At 41.8% G+C, this 14,777-nt stretch overlaps 1 protein-coding gene across 1 annotated transcript in view; it reads left to right on the forward strand.

The window, feature by feature from the left end:
* The window catches only part of TMEFF2 (transmembrane protein with EGF like and two follistatin like domains 2), a 331,707-nt gene that overhangs the window by 131,361 nt on the left and 185,569 nt on the right, over positions 1-14,777 (forward strand). The gene's annotated exons all lie outside the window — the stretch shown is intronic.

Consider the following 14,777-nt stretch of genomic DNA (forward strand, 5'->3'; position numbering starts at 1 on the left):
GGACGAGGCCCTGGGCAACCTGATCTAGTGGGTGGTTTCCCTGCCCATGGCAGGGGGTTGGAACCAGATGGTCTTTAAGGTCCCTTCCAGCCCGAGCCACTCTATCATTCTGTGGACGGGCAGCTTCCCAGGGAATAAACGGAAACTGGCACAACATCTCCAGCCGACTCCAAAAGCACTTCTCCAGCTGAATGTTGCTTCTGTAATTGTCACTCTTGCATAATAACTGTGGACTCCTTAATTCAATTTATCATTAAAAAAAAAAGTGGAAACTTTTTTTTTTAAGGAACACTCTTTAGCAAGTCTTTGTTAAGGCATTGTTCCTCCTTTACCTTTAATTTTTTCATACCTCTCTTGCCTAATTAAAATTCAGTTTATTTTCCCCCAGTTGTTAAAAACAAAAGATAACTTCTCCCATTCTCTAGACTAAATTGGATTTTAAAAACAGAACACCCTGACTTTTTTGTCTAAAAGGATTTATTACACTATTTTGTACAATCATGCTAATTAAGAATTCTGTGCTGCTATTTTAACACAGCTCCCCATCAGAAACACTGAAAATCTTACGGTTCTTATGAAAGGAACCGACTCTGAGCCACAGTCTTTACTTAGACATAGCAAATTGTTCATGTTGCCTTCCTTTTTCACTTGCACTGCAAGCAATTTATTGGGCATCCCCTCCTAAAAGCAGATCTTTTCACTTTATACTAAGATTCAAACCAACACCTGTTTTGCCTAATGCAATAAGTAAAAGCAGGACATTTTGACTGCTGGTCAACTGCGACTGTAAACCTGTTTGCTGCTCCTGCTGAGGGCTGGGCAGCCCGCAGTGTTTGGCACGTGCAGTAAATACAGCACAACCACCCCACAGGGAAGCCGACATGTCCCACCGTGTGCATCTCCACATCTCCCAAGCCTGGGACCCTGGGGGCGGCAGAGCAGTTGTCCTTCTCCATAGAAGCTGGCTCTGGGATACAGGTTTCAATTTATTTCACTTGTGCCCCTGTGAGCCCGCAAATTTCAGAAACTCACCAAAGGCAGTTTTTAAATCATGAACAAAGTACATTCAAACCTATATTCAGGTATACCTATATTTCTATATTCAGTTTTTCCCCTGTGCCTCAGGTGGATTGCTAAAATATATGTAATCTGTGTGTGCATTTCAGCATCACTACTAATATTAAAAACATAAACACACAATTCTTTGTGATTATTCCTATTTTTCAGTGCATAATGACTGCACCCATAAAATTCACATTATAAAAACCCCAAAATTGGCTTTACTTATACATTTTTAGAATTCGTGCTGCTTTTCAGCAAGGAATTCTTGCGATCTCCCATATCTCTCTGTTGTCAGACCGACCTCTGTTCGTGCCAAGCAAACTTGCTGGTAGGCACGCTTTGGTTCAAAGTGGTTTGAATAATAACAAGATATCAGGGGAGAAAAAAGAAAAAAGGGAAAAAATATTTTTTTAAAAAAGGCCTGAATGGAAAATGCTAGTTTTGATCTAGTTCTATTCAAGGGGAGTTGCAGTAAGTTTGGCCTTTTAGTACCTGTGGTTGTGTAAAGCAGTTTCCACCCCTGGGTAGGCAGCAGAATTAGTTCTGTATTTTGCTCCTAATTGATATTTAGAAAATTAAATTTGTGATCTCAAAAAAACAAACAAACAAAAACCCCACACATTTTTCCAGTGAAAATCTATCTAGATTTTCATGAATCTCTGATTTAATTAATGAATGGATTAATTTAATTAATGAATGTAGGAAATAGAGGTACGTAGATATTTTTAGATCAACAGACCCATCAGTAATGAGACAAGTAACTTGCATGTTGCTTGTTAAGTACATTTATGAAAAACATGACCATCATCTTCAGATAGTTTAAAATGTGAAAAGACAAGGATCTCTAAAAATTGAAAATAATCCCCTTCATTTATGTGTAACAGTTGCCTTTTAAACTGATTTTCAGAATTTGCAAAACCCGTACGACTGTCTTTTAATTCCAAGACACCATGTGCGGGTAAACAAACGTATATGTTTTACTGAGATACTTATGGAATTGTCTGACGGTAAATATTGCCCAGTAAACTAAAGGCCGCACAGGCTTTAAGGCCATGCACTTTTCTCTCCTCGGAGGCTGGTGTGTGGTTGCTATGTATGAGTGGTACGTATGACTCGGGGTATCGGGTTGATGTACAAATATAATGTGAGGATGTCTGAGACTCTCAGAGCAGGAGGTGAGGAGGCACAGACTCTGTACTTCAGATTACAAGAACCCAAATTTTTTGATCATTTTGATCACTTAACCCCATAATCACATCAAATTTCCATAATGACCCGTAACATCAGTCACAAACACAATTAATGCTACCCTGAATATTCAGGGTCTGAACTCCAAAGCTGACAAGAAAATGCCTCTTGATTCTTAAGGTAACCATAAACATGATTGGGCGTGGCGAGTTCCTCCCTAAAAATACCACATATGAAGCTTTTATTGAATAGAGAATTAAATGTCTTATAGGTAGTATACCAGATAGTAAGCTGTAAGATGATGACAAGCTGTCCCTAGCTAGGAAAAAAGGTATAGCAGATATATGCTTTGGTGTTTTTTCTTTTTTCTTTTTCTTTTTTTCTAATTAAAATAAAATAAAAAATAAAAAAAAAAAAAAACAGTTTTCCTTTCCCCACAAAACTGATTGCAGACTGCATGCATATAATAGATCTATGAACTCACTGATCTCCAGAACTTCCATATATGAGAGTCTAAACACCCTGCTACTGTCTAGAAAGATACTTATTCATGCAGGCCTGTTGTGGTTTAACCCGGCTGGCAGCTAAACACCACACAGCCGTTCGCTCACCCTCCCCCCTCCCTCTCTGGGATGGGGGAGAGAAACGGGAAAGTGAAGCCTGTGGGTTGAGATAAAGACAGTTTATTAAGACAGGAATATAATAATAACAATAATAATAATAGTGATAATGATAATAGTATTAACAATAATAATGTGTAAGAAACAAGTGATGCACAATGCAATTGCTCACCACCCGCTGACCGATGCCCAGCCTATCCCCGAGCAGCCGGCCCCCCACCCCGGCCAGCCACCCCTATATATTGTTTAGCATGACGCCAGATGGTATGGAATACCCCTTTGGCCAGTTTGGGTCAGCTGTCCTGGGTCTGTCCCCTCCCAGCTCCTGCTGCACCCCCAGCCTGCTCGCTGGCAGGACAGAGCGAGAAGCCGAAAAGTCCTTGGCCTGGTGTAAGCACTGCTCTGCAACAATTAAAACATCAGCATGTTATCAGCGCTCTTCTCATCCTAACCCAAAACATAGCACCCTACCAGCTACTAGGAGGAAAATTAACTCTGTCCTAACTGGAACCAGGACAAGGCCAAATTGATTTGAAGTGTCCACTTCTCCTCTCAAAGGCATTATTTCTGAAGGGATAGTAGGAGTTATTTTTGCATGCTGTGTCACATTTGACTTTGATTCACTGTTGGATAGATAGTTTGGGGTTTGTTGCTGCAAACCTCCTGTTCAGCACTAGGAGCAGCAGTCTAGAGGTCACCACAGAATCCTCATCTCCGTTATCAGCAAGGACTGATGCTTTTGTTTAAACTCCAGCATCCACTAGCAGGAGCATATGCGTAAGGAGAAGGTGAAACTTTTCTAAAACCTGATTTCTGAGTGATTGCAACTAGGGGGTTATCTTAAGTCTTCAGCAGGCAGATTTTTTAACTAGTATCTTTATAGACAATCCTTAATTTCCATGTATAGTTTGTGGAAACTGTGTGTTAGAGGTCAGTGAATAATCCATGTTATTGAAGATATATGTGCACTGTAATTTCAGCATTTTAACACTGCACTCAGAAAAACATATCAGGTAATGACATACATGGAGCTTGGTTCCAGGATGAAAATGAATGGTGCACTATTTATGTTATGCATGCTGCTTGAGACAGGTTTACAATAGTGAAGTCTGCTAGGGACTTCCTCCTTTTGAAGATCTAACGCTGTATCTTTGTAAGTTCTATCCTGTGAATGCTGGACACTTTTGAGATTCTCTCTCCTGCCAAGGGACAGGGTTGGGAAAGAGTGTCTGGATGCAGGAAGTCACAATTTCAGAGCTCTAAACTCCCATAAAAGACAATTGTAAAAGTTCTTGCTTCAGCTCTCTCTCTCGCTCACTTTCTTGGGAGAAGAGATTGCTGTTCATCTGATCTGTGTAGTTTTAGAGGAAGAAATATGTCAATAAGTGATGTTTCAAAGTCATGCTGTTTCTTACATCAGCCTGATTTTTGCCTAAAGGCAAGAAGCTTTCTAATTGGGCTTGAAGTTTCTGTCATTTCATTAAGCAATAATATAATGTTAAATCATCCCCCTTTAAAATTTTAATTTTTCAGGGGTTTGGCATGGCATATCAATGCATACAGTAACTCAAGAACTCTTAAATAATCATAAGGTGGTGAGTCATAGGACTAAAGGCCTGCTCCACCTCTCACTCATTATTTTAAGCCAACTCTGCAAGCACTGCCTGCCTTGCAAACCAAACAGTCAAATGTCATTAGAAAACAGAATTTTGGGATAAGGGTTGTGGTTGTCCCACGCAGGTAAGAAGCTTCTTCAGCTCTTATGAAAATGGAAGTGTATGTATACAGAGGTGTGCTTATCCTCATGATCCTAATTTAAATGCCAAAATGGACATTTGAAGTTGGAGAACAGATGGAGAACAGATCTACTGATGGATTAGAGACAGAGCAAAAGGTGACAGAAGACCAAGTTTTCCATTCATGTAAGCTGTGCTGTGGAAATGAATGTGTTTGACTTCGTTCAAGGCTAAATAAAATTCAGCCTCAGTTAACAAATATGATAGGAGGGAGAGCTGGTGAATGTTTCATCACTCCACTTTGTGCCTTTTGTAAGCAAGAGGCCATCCTGTTTATCATTCCTCTTATTCTCACACCAAAGTCCCTAAAGTCTCCTTCACCACTTGTGAGGGCACCTGGGTTGTGCTTCTGACAGCCCTGTGCTCTCCTCCTTGTCATCATGGTTTGCCTGATGGAGCAGGAAGAGGAGTTGGCACGGGCTACACTGATACCAGCAGCGACTGCTGGGAGACCTGCTCCAACTGCATGCGGGAATGTTCCTGTAATGAAGCAGATAACAGTGCAAAATTAAATAGCTCCAACTTTTTTTTAATAAAGAGGTTGGATATGAGAGTGATGACCACAATTCATTTGGTTCTGGGAAGGCATTCACCAGAAAGCTGGTAATAAAAAAAATGGAGACGTCTCAAGAGAAAAAAAAATAGAAATGGAAGAGTGTAAGGAAAAAAAAAGATACAGTTTGAAATAGGCATATATATATATATATATATCACCTGGGGAGTGACAATTTTGGTTCTGATTCAAGAAGGCACTTAAACATTTACTTAAGAGCTGCTTTGAATAAGAATTCTTTCCTGAGCTGAAAAGCAGAGGAACTGGTAGCAGTCTTAAGTACCTAGCATCATGCCCCTGCTGTAGGAAAGGAATTACTTAGGAAGATGTAAATATTAAAAAAGCTACATTTAATCTGTTTGGAATAGAATCTTTGCTATTTCAAGGGAAGCATTTCTTGGAACATTTTAAGGTAACAAAATGGAATAGTAGTAAACATTTCCTTGGGGATAATTCCAGGCTGGCAGGGAAATCATTTCATTGACCCCAGAGATGGTTTTTTTTCTATTCTTTGCTCCATTGGTACCTTTTAAAATATTTTAAAATTGTGAAAGCAAACTGGAATTTACAGAAATGTGAACCCACTGCTATTTCAGTGTTAACTTTCCACTAATGATCTTTGAAGACAGCTGAGTGAAACCCTCCCTCTTCCCTTCCCCCTTCCTATTACCCTTAATATATTATTATCCTATTTAGCTCCACTGCCGAGGGAATCTTTCCCACTCTGATCTCTGCTGTAAAATGAATGAAAAAGCACAAGTAAGCTGACAAATTCTGAAGGAGCAAACTACACCAGGTTCATGCATAATGTAGCCATCACATCTTCTGTTCTTTTAATATTACTGAATTCACGTGGTATTCAATGCTCGCACTCAGAGGAGATAGAGATGTATCTATTCTTTACTTATGGATATTATTTCTACGTTAATGAATTCTTTTTCTATCAACAGACAAAAATTCAGGAGATGAGGGATTCCTCCAAGTTCTCTTGATTATAAAACATTATACATAATTACCAATAAATTATAGTAATTTTATTTTCTTAGAAAGTAAATTTTAACATAGATCTCACATACTATATTATGTCCTTCAATACTCCAGCTTCCAAATGCAAATGTAAGCTATTTAGCATTCTGAATTAAAAAAAAAAAAAGGGGGGGGGAAATAAATTTAATTACAAAGCAAATTCGCTTCAATGGCATAAAAAATTAATCTTATGTAACTTTAAAATGTATGCCTACTGCACTAAGTCCCAAGGCAATACTGTATTGAAAAGTATGAAGTAGGCTTATTTCAACCATGAGGGAACAGCTCATGCAAACTTCCTAGAGCACTTACTGCTCTATAAGTAATATGAAATGTTTGCTGAGATTTCGTTGTGAGTGTTTCCTTCAGATAGATGCATTACAAACTATTAAGAGCAGAGAGTCTGCAAGGAGGTTCCTTCTGTGTCTTTAAAAGTGAACAAGCTACGCAGGAAGGGCACAGAGAAGCCTATTATACCAAGAGAAACTGAACACCCGAGGCAAAGAAATGAAGGGGAAAAACGCTTCTGTGCCTCGCTTCTGCTAAAGCCCATGTTCAGAAGAACGTAGCTGCTCTTGGTTTGCCATTGCCAAGCGGCATGGTGTCATATTCTGGTTTCTTTTTAACCAGCATCATTTGTAAGGAAAGAATCACCATCAGTGAGCTAACTCAGTTTGCTGAGAGAGCCAGAATGACCGAAGGAAAACAAAATTTCGTTCTGAGTGACAACCGAGGCTAGCGCTCTGGTAGCAAAATGCAGCCAGGACATTGGCTGCTGCACTGGGAAGCGAGAAGACCAAAAACATTTAGAAGCAATTTGTTTTTTCCAGAAAGATCATCTGGAAGTGGCTGCAGCCTTTTTCTTAAATGGGTGTTCCCCTGTGGATGGGATGTGTGGATATTAATGCAACGTGCAGAGGCTGGAAAAAGCATGGAAGGGAGGAAGAACCTGCACAGTGAATCTGGTAGATAAAATGTGTAAAAGATGATACCTAATGCGTAACTCTTCGCCAATAACTCTGGGAAGTACAGATCAGTGCTTTTGAAAATCATTTATTTCTTCTAGCTTTTCCAGAAATACCTAGTTTGAGGTATTCAAATAGACACAGAAATTACGAGGAAGCTTAGAAAGGGGTGAAGTCCTGCCATGGGATGCAATGTACTCCCAGCTCAACAGCGAGTCTCTTGTGAGCCAGAAAGTCTTTGGAGGGCTTGTGAGTGAGGGAGGATTTGCTCTGGAGGGGGATTCTCTGCCGGTACCGCTTCATGCAAACCAGCGCCCGGAGAAGCAGCAGCCAGCCTTGCCGTGCTCTCAGCACTGCTTCCCGGCCTGTGGGAGCACGGGCGGGAGCTGCCTGCTGAAAGGAGCTGCAGGTGGCTGTTTCCGTGTCCTGGGGGTTGTCTCTCTTAAAAGTCCCGGAGGGATAGATCACGGGCATTTTATCTTTGAAGGCTTTCGAGAACAGGTTGGACAAATGTGGCACAGATGGCCTTTTTGAGATGGCGTATATTAGTCGGGCTCTCAAATTTCTTTTCACCCTGTTTCCTGCAGCTCTGTGATCTGTCTTTTGAGGAATAGCGGTGTCAATTTGAGATCCTCAATAGCCTACTATGAATGAATCTTCCTGATGAAATGCTATTTCTCAGTCCTGCCCCATGTCTTACAGCCTTTCCGTATTACCAGCTTGGCAGACAAAGCATGGGGCCAAGCAAGACACCTGGTGAAGACAACTATTTGTGGTCACAGCTTCTCTTAGGAAGTGGCATGGGGCAAAAGAGCAGATTTGGCCAGAGCCATTACAGGATGAGGGGTTGAGCTGTTCCATTCTCACCAGCTGCACTGAGCACGCAGAAGGAGATTGGCAGCTGGAAAAAAGGGAGGACAGAAATTAGGTTGCTCTTTTCTGGCATCCCCTCAACAGTGCAATATCTGTACCTATCAGGGAAAAAATATTAGTCACCTGTGATATCACAGAGTCCCATTAAAATGACAGCATATACAGCAGTTTTTACGAACTTTCTCTGCAATCTCTTGGCAGCCCCCGAGACGTTCTCCAAGGGAAGGCTTACTGGCAGGCACTTTGTAGGCCTGGGACACGCGTAAATCCGTGCGCGTTTTTGGAACATATTGCTTACAGGTTGTCTCTCCCGAGCACATAAGTCAGGCCAAGGTCCCAGCAGGGTCCGGGCAGAGGTACGGCAGCCAGATAAACACGCCAGATGTGCTTGGTGGGCGTGCTGGTTCGTGGGAGGTGGAAGTGACAAGAGTCAGGGATGCGCTCTGCGGCAGCAGGGAGGTGACCCAAGCAGGGAGGCTCTGTGTCCAGCAAGGAGCACAGGCACCAGGGGAGCAAAGCGGGGTGGGAGGGCAGCAGGAGAACCAGCAAAGAAGTTCTTATACAGACCGAGGGTAGCAGTGAGGCCTGAGAAACCATGCCTCTCGCTGTGGTGGGCGCAGAAGCTGCCCAGAGATTTGCCAGTTACATAGCTGTGACAAGCTGCTTGTGGTGAATTCATATCACTCTGTACCCAGCACCTGCTTTACACTGCCCACGTATTTTTAAGCATTAAAAAGCTACTTTCTGTTTCCTGATCTGCCAACAGGAACAGCTTCCTGTTATGCTAGTAATGCTGCCTGAATATGTATTTCTAACCGGGTAGTACAGTTCCTATCTGCTCTCCCAGCACACCAGCCAGGGCACTCTCACCGACCAGTACGTCATTGCTTGCTTCTTCTCTCGGTCCCCCAACACATCCCAGGAGATGGAACATGCTGTTTGTGCGCCCCCTCTGCGTGTCTGAATTTTAGGTATCAAAACGACTTATTTCTCACTACAGTTAGTGGGAAGAGAGAGTCCCTTGCACAGCAAAACACAGAACAGGTCCCTTACTGCGGTAGGTGTCCCAGGGTGACTGCCCTGTCCCCCGGTGCCAGCCATGACGGACTGGCAGAGTGCCTTGGTGCTGGGCGCTTGGGGACAGCTGTGCTCCTCTGGATGGAAAACCTGCCTTGGGTGGTGGTTGGCACTGGGCAGCAGAGAGACCGCAACTTTGGTGTGCCTGGAGAGGAGCAGGACCATGCAAACAGCTCAAGTAAAGCTAATGGGCATAAATAAAAGCCTGTTGTACTACAGTGTGCGTGCCCTTGTTTGGGGTAAAGGACTCTTAGGTTAATGTAGTTTGAAGGTCACCTTACTCCCAGAAGAAGTGAAGTACAGAGAAGCATGTACGTGGTTGTTTAAGAGGCTTTGATAGATGCTTGTTAGCTTTACGCTCTTAGTCGGCTCTTCATAAATTTCTGATGTATTGAATCTGTTGGGAGTTTTGTTGGCTTTATTTTAGTTCTTTGGTGCAGTTTTAGCAGAAAATAACAACTGCTGTGATTTCTCCTTGAAAACCCAATGCTCCCCCAACCCCCTTCCAAAATAAACAGCCCCAGAATAGATTTTTTTCAAAACCTCCCTACACAAAAAAAGTCAGCAGTGCTGGCAGAGGCAGGTGCTCACAGAGGACCCGGTGTAACTGTCAGGAAATGCTGACAGCACCAAAAAAGCAAGGTAGGGTCAGATACTAGAACATGATTTGATGAAAATACATTATGTAGTTTAAAGGTCCAGTTTTAACAATCTTTATTATTACTTTATGGGTTTTTATATAAAATGTTGGACTTAGCCTGCATTGTGCTAGTAATATTTATGAAATTGTATTAGAAAATACGATAAAAGTTTATAGGAAAGTCATTACTGTAACTACAAAGCACATCCAAAATAGCACCAATGGAAAACTAATCAATCTGCATCAGACAAGTCAAGTGACTTCAGGGTATGGAGGCTAATCCAAGCATGGCTGTGAAAATGGGGTTTTGTGAGTCTGGGAGCAAGAAAATTATGTTTTTTATCACAATTCCTTACAAAGCATCGTGTCCTTGCAGCATGGCAGCCTGGTCTCACAGCAGAGGGTGATGGCAAAACAGCTCTCGGTGCAGTGGAGAGCTGGATATGCAGAGCCCAGGCTTGGGGAGGGGGGCTCAGCCCACCCCTGGAGCGGGTGTCGGTAATTATTAACCGCTAATAGCGAGAAAAACCATTATGGTACACAATAGGCTTTCCTTTCACACCGCTAATTGTGTGATGAACTTACTTTGGCAGTAAATTGTCACATCTGCTGTGGAGAGAGATTACACTTAGGGAAATAAAATAAATACAGTTGCTGTTCCTTTATCCCTGGATGATTGAGTCGTTAGAAAAAAAAAAAAAGAAAAAAAAAGGAAAAAAAGAAAACTTGGCAGATGGAACATATTATTTGTTAGACAAGGCTTCAGGGGGAGGTAATAACTTTTTTTTTTTTTTAGACAACTGATATTGTAGGAAAAACAGGCAAGCTTTCACAAGCGCGTCTCAATTTGTTCTTTCTGCTCTGATTGCACTTTGGAGAGCAGTAACTCCAAAGGTCCCAGACGAGGGACGATTTTTGGTGGCAGTGCTGGCTTGAGCTTCCTTCTGCCCATCTCCTTTCACATGTTCCTGCTTCATTGGCTTGCTCTTGCTTTGTGCTGCTCCTTCAGCTGCGACCAGGCAGCTGCCTGCATTTCTTCTCCTTCCTCTACCAGAACTTCAGCTATTGGATATTTTGGCGGAGACGGAGGCAATGCTGTTACCAGAACATTGTTCCTAACAGTCCTGAACAGTCTTCCTAAAACTACACCTGCACAAGACATATTTTCAGATGTGCCTAATAATAAGTGGATGTCTGTATTTTTGAAGGATAAGGCATTAGAGGAATTTGTTCCTCCTGATGCTGGGTGTGGTGCTCTGTACAATATGTGCAGGGTGATTGTCAAAGAATCACAGGAACTTTGGAGTGCCTTAGCAGTAATCTCAAGTTGCTTGAGAGAAGTGACATATCTTTTATTTAAATGGCCTCTTGCAAGAATCCTACTTTCAAATGTGTCTGTGTCATATCAGTCCCTCTGTACAATACCAATTGCCTTTTTTATATGTCAGGTCTGTAATGCCGTGTTTGCGTTGCCCAAAGCCACATTTACACCATCCTTTTGTCAGTTTGATTGAGACAAATGCAGAAAGTGACAGATGGGTTAATGGCCCAACCATGGTGTCATCACATCGCTGCAGGAAATGGCATCAACATGCAATCACGGCAAGATGTACTATTACACTTCATTTGTCTCTAGAACAATTTTGGAGAATCAATGGGTGTCCCATGGTTCAAGATCAGCCATAAAACTGCATGTCCCACTCCTCCGAGTTGTTCATACATTATTCTCTGCTTTAGCTCCTGCAGCTGAAGCTTGAGCCTTAACTCTGCCTCTGCCTCTGGAGCTGGCCAAAAGTCAGAGCTTCAGTTTTTCAGAAAGTTTTGTTTGTTTCAGTTCAGAGGAAAAAAAAAAATGTATAGTCTTTTAAAAAAGAAGCAGTAGTTCACTCTAGGTCCCAACCCAGTTTTGCCCAGGAACCAGGAGCATCTTTGCAATTACCATTGCAGGTGCTTGGTAGAACTCATATTTTTGTAACTTTCTGTGCTCCCCCTGTCCTTGGGTTCAGTGAGCATTCAACAGCTAGCAAAGGAGGATCCTACAGACTTTCATTTTCTCACAGGACTTTTTGTCTGTAAAGAAATCTTTTCTACCGGTACCGCACACGGGGGCACATAGCCGCAGTCCTGTAAGATGAAGCCATTTATTTGCATTTTGAGTTCCTCTCAGAATAAAAACATCTTCCCAGTGTTCAAAACCGTTCCCATCCTCTACAGAGCTCTGCTTTCTCCGTGTCATTCTTCGCCTCCTAATTATAGCCTCCTGTCGGTCCAGCATCGCCTCTTCTCCTGTACAAAATTCATCCCGTGATTCTCAGCTGCTTGTAGTGATTCCCCTTCTCACCCCACCAGTCTCGGACCTTCTCTGCCTTACTTCATGTCACTTTAACAGCCCTTTAGGAAAGTTTGTGCTGCTTGCCTTAGGCAGGTTTCTGCCCGGAGACTGGTCCCCTCAGTGCTTTCTTAGCCACAAGCTTCCTTAGCTCACTTTTCCCTCCGCCTCCTTTTACACCGCTTCCCTCTCATCAAACCCCTCCACAATAGGACGCTGTGGTATTACACATCTTCTGCGAACAGCAAGGCATTTCTGTGAAAATGCATTCCAGAATAAATTGTAGTGCATTGTATAGGAGTCATAAAACAACATTCACTGCGGGAAGCAATTACTTGCTCAATAATGCCCACAACATTCAGCTCTTCACCTTGTAAGGGCAGAAGGGTATGTTTCTTAGTAAAATAATTGTATTTTAATTTGGAATATCCTCTTTCACTAAACATGAAAACTATACAAACCTGCATGAAAGCAGTCTCATCATGCTCATAAGAAAAGTGTGGACTTTCCTCATTTAATTTATTTTGAGAAAATGTATTTCCTGTTTCTTTTCAAAACTGTGATTTCTAGACATGGATGCTCAAATAAATTAGACTTCTTCCTGTCTGAATCACGGACACAGTATAGGATTAGGAGAACACAAATTGCACAAGTCGTTTTTGTGGAAGTGTGGTTGGGCCTGCCATTCTTTAAAGGTGTGTTTTGTTGTTTGTTTTTTTTTTAATTATTTTTTCAGGTCTTCTGTGGATTGACTTGTAAACAAAAAATTTAAGTCCACTCGCATTTTATGTAGACAAATTTAACCATCCTTTCTTCAAAGGGCTAGTGTCAGCAAAATGACAAGATTTAAATGGTTCCCAGTAAGAGTGCTGTGTCCTGACAAGTTTGGTTTGATGACGACATTCAAAAAAACCTTCAAAATATTAGAAGGTGTTCAGTAAGAAGCTTCTTATTTCTGGCCTCTTGGTTAATAATCTGGAATTTCCCCGTGACATTAATTTGGACCACAAGCAGTGTGCAGTCCCCTCGCTATCTAGCAGGGGGCACAGCAGGCTTCGACCTTTGTGTGATGCAACCTTAGTGATGGGCCAGGCCAGCCAACAAATGAAAGCAAATTGAAATTGGATTGTGGTTTTCTATCAAGATTGCCCACTTAGCAATGTGTAAAGCATTAAATACTTCTGCAGCACAAACGATGTGCATGTTTTCTCAGTGTAAGTACTGAAAAAGCACAGACAGGAGGCAAGAAAATGTCTTTTTATGCCTCTATATGCTTTTTTTTAATAAAAAAATCTTTGTAAAATGTGTTAAGCACCACCAAGTTCCCAATCAAAAAAGCCCTTAGAGATTTTAGTATGGCGTGCACACATATACATAACATCTTCTGTGTAGAGCTGAGTAGTTTTTTGTTCTTTTCCCCTTTCTCCCTTTTTTTTAAGCCAGTTTGGTAATCCAACCCCCCTCAGTAAGGTCATAGCAATCTACCAGCATCCACGTGGAGCTTTCCTTTGGCAGGGTAAGAGTCTGTGAGATGAGCTCTGATTAACAGAGACAAAAAAAAAAATCAATATTTATGTTAAGTAAATGATGGTTGGCAAGTAGATGGGGAAATGTCCAAAGTTAAATGTAATTGATCCATATAACGCGCAAGTGGAAAAGGAAAACTCTGACAAGTTTTTTGGGGGGTCATAAAGTCTGAGCAAGGAGCAGCTTGCTGTGAGCACCTCTAAAATGTCTGTCTTTATCTTTGACTCACCCTTCCCGATGAAGCATCCTACTGCTGTTTTGAATTTGTCAAATTCAAACCATGTGGGAGCCCCTCCTCGGCACGGAGCACTTTTCCCTTCCCCACTAATGCGTTGCCTGTCACATAACAATACCCCATTCAGATATTTTTTACTTGAAATCAGCTCAAGTACACTCAATACAGATATGCTTCTTTTCAATCCTCTCATAGAAAGAATTTTCATATAGGCTAATCTAGTCCTAAGCAGTAAATATATGTGTAATCTATATGTATATTATATAGAAATATTTGATCTAAATTTTCTTATCCAGAATTGCCCTTCAGTGAAGTGACATGATGTACGAAGATGGGTTCTGTTAAAATTTTCTTTGTAGGATTTTCCAGTAAGAAAAAAGCTCATTGTTGCTTGCTAAACCTGGGAGAAGGGATAACGTCTTTCTTTAAACATGTTCAAAACAGGCACCCTCTAGCACGAGGAGCAGGAGAGCTCCAGGAAGAATGACGTAAGGTTAAAAGGAGCAAATTTTTCCTGCAGATGTTTCAGTAGGTGTGTGTAAGAGTGACTGCTGGAGAAAGCAAACACATCCCATTGCTGGAAGACCGGCAGCAAAATATGTAAAATCAGACTATTCAAAGCTTATGATGGAAAATGGTGTGGTACTGACACTTCGCTGGCTGCGACTTTCTGCTAAGGGCACTCAAAATGCGTATGCCACCAGATCTAAAAATAAAGGATAGAGAATTGGCAGGGTGCTCCCTGGGGTCTAAGCCATGTAATGCCATGTCGTTTGTAACCGCATGGGTATTTGTCACCACAATCCTGCATGAAGGACAGACGCTGTGCAAACCCTTAGTAACGCGTTGTGGTTGTGGGGGGGCGAGTTCAGTCTATGTCCCTGTT

This window comes from Anser cygnoides, chromosome 6, assembly GCF_040182565.1.
Source record: "Anser cygnoides isolate HZ-2024a breed goose chromosome 6, Taihu_goose_T2T_genome, whole genome shotgun sequence".
Lineage (NCBI taxonomy): Eukaryota > Metazoa > Chordata > Aves > Anseriformes > Anatidae > Anser > Anser cygnoides.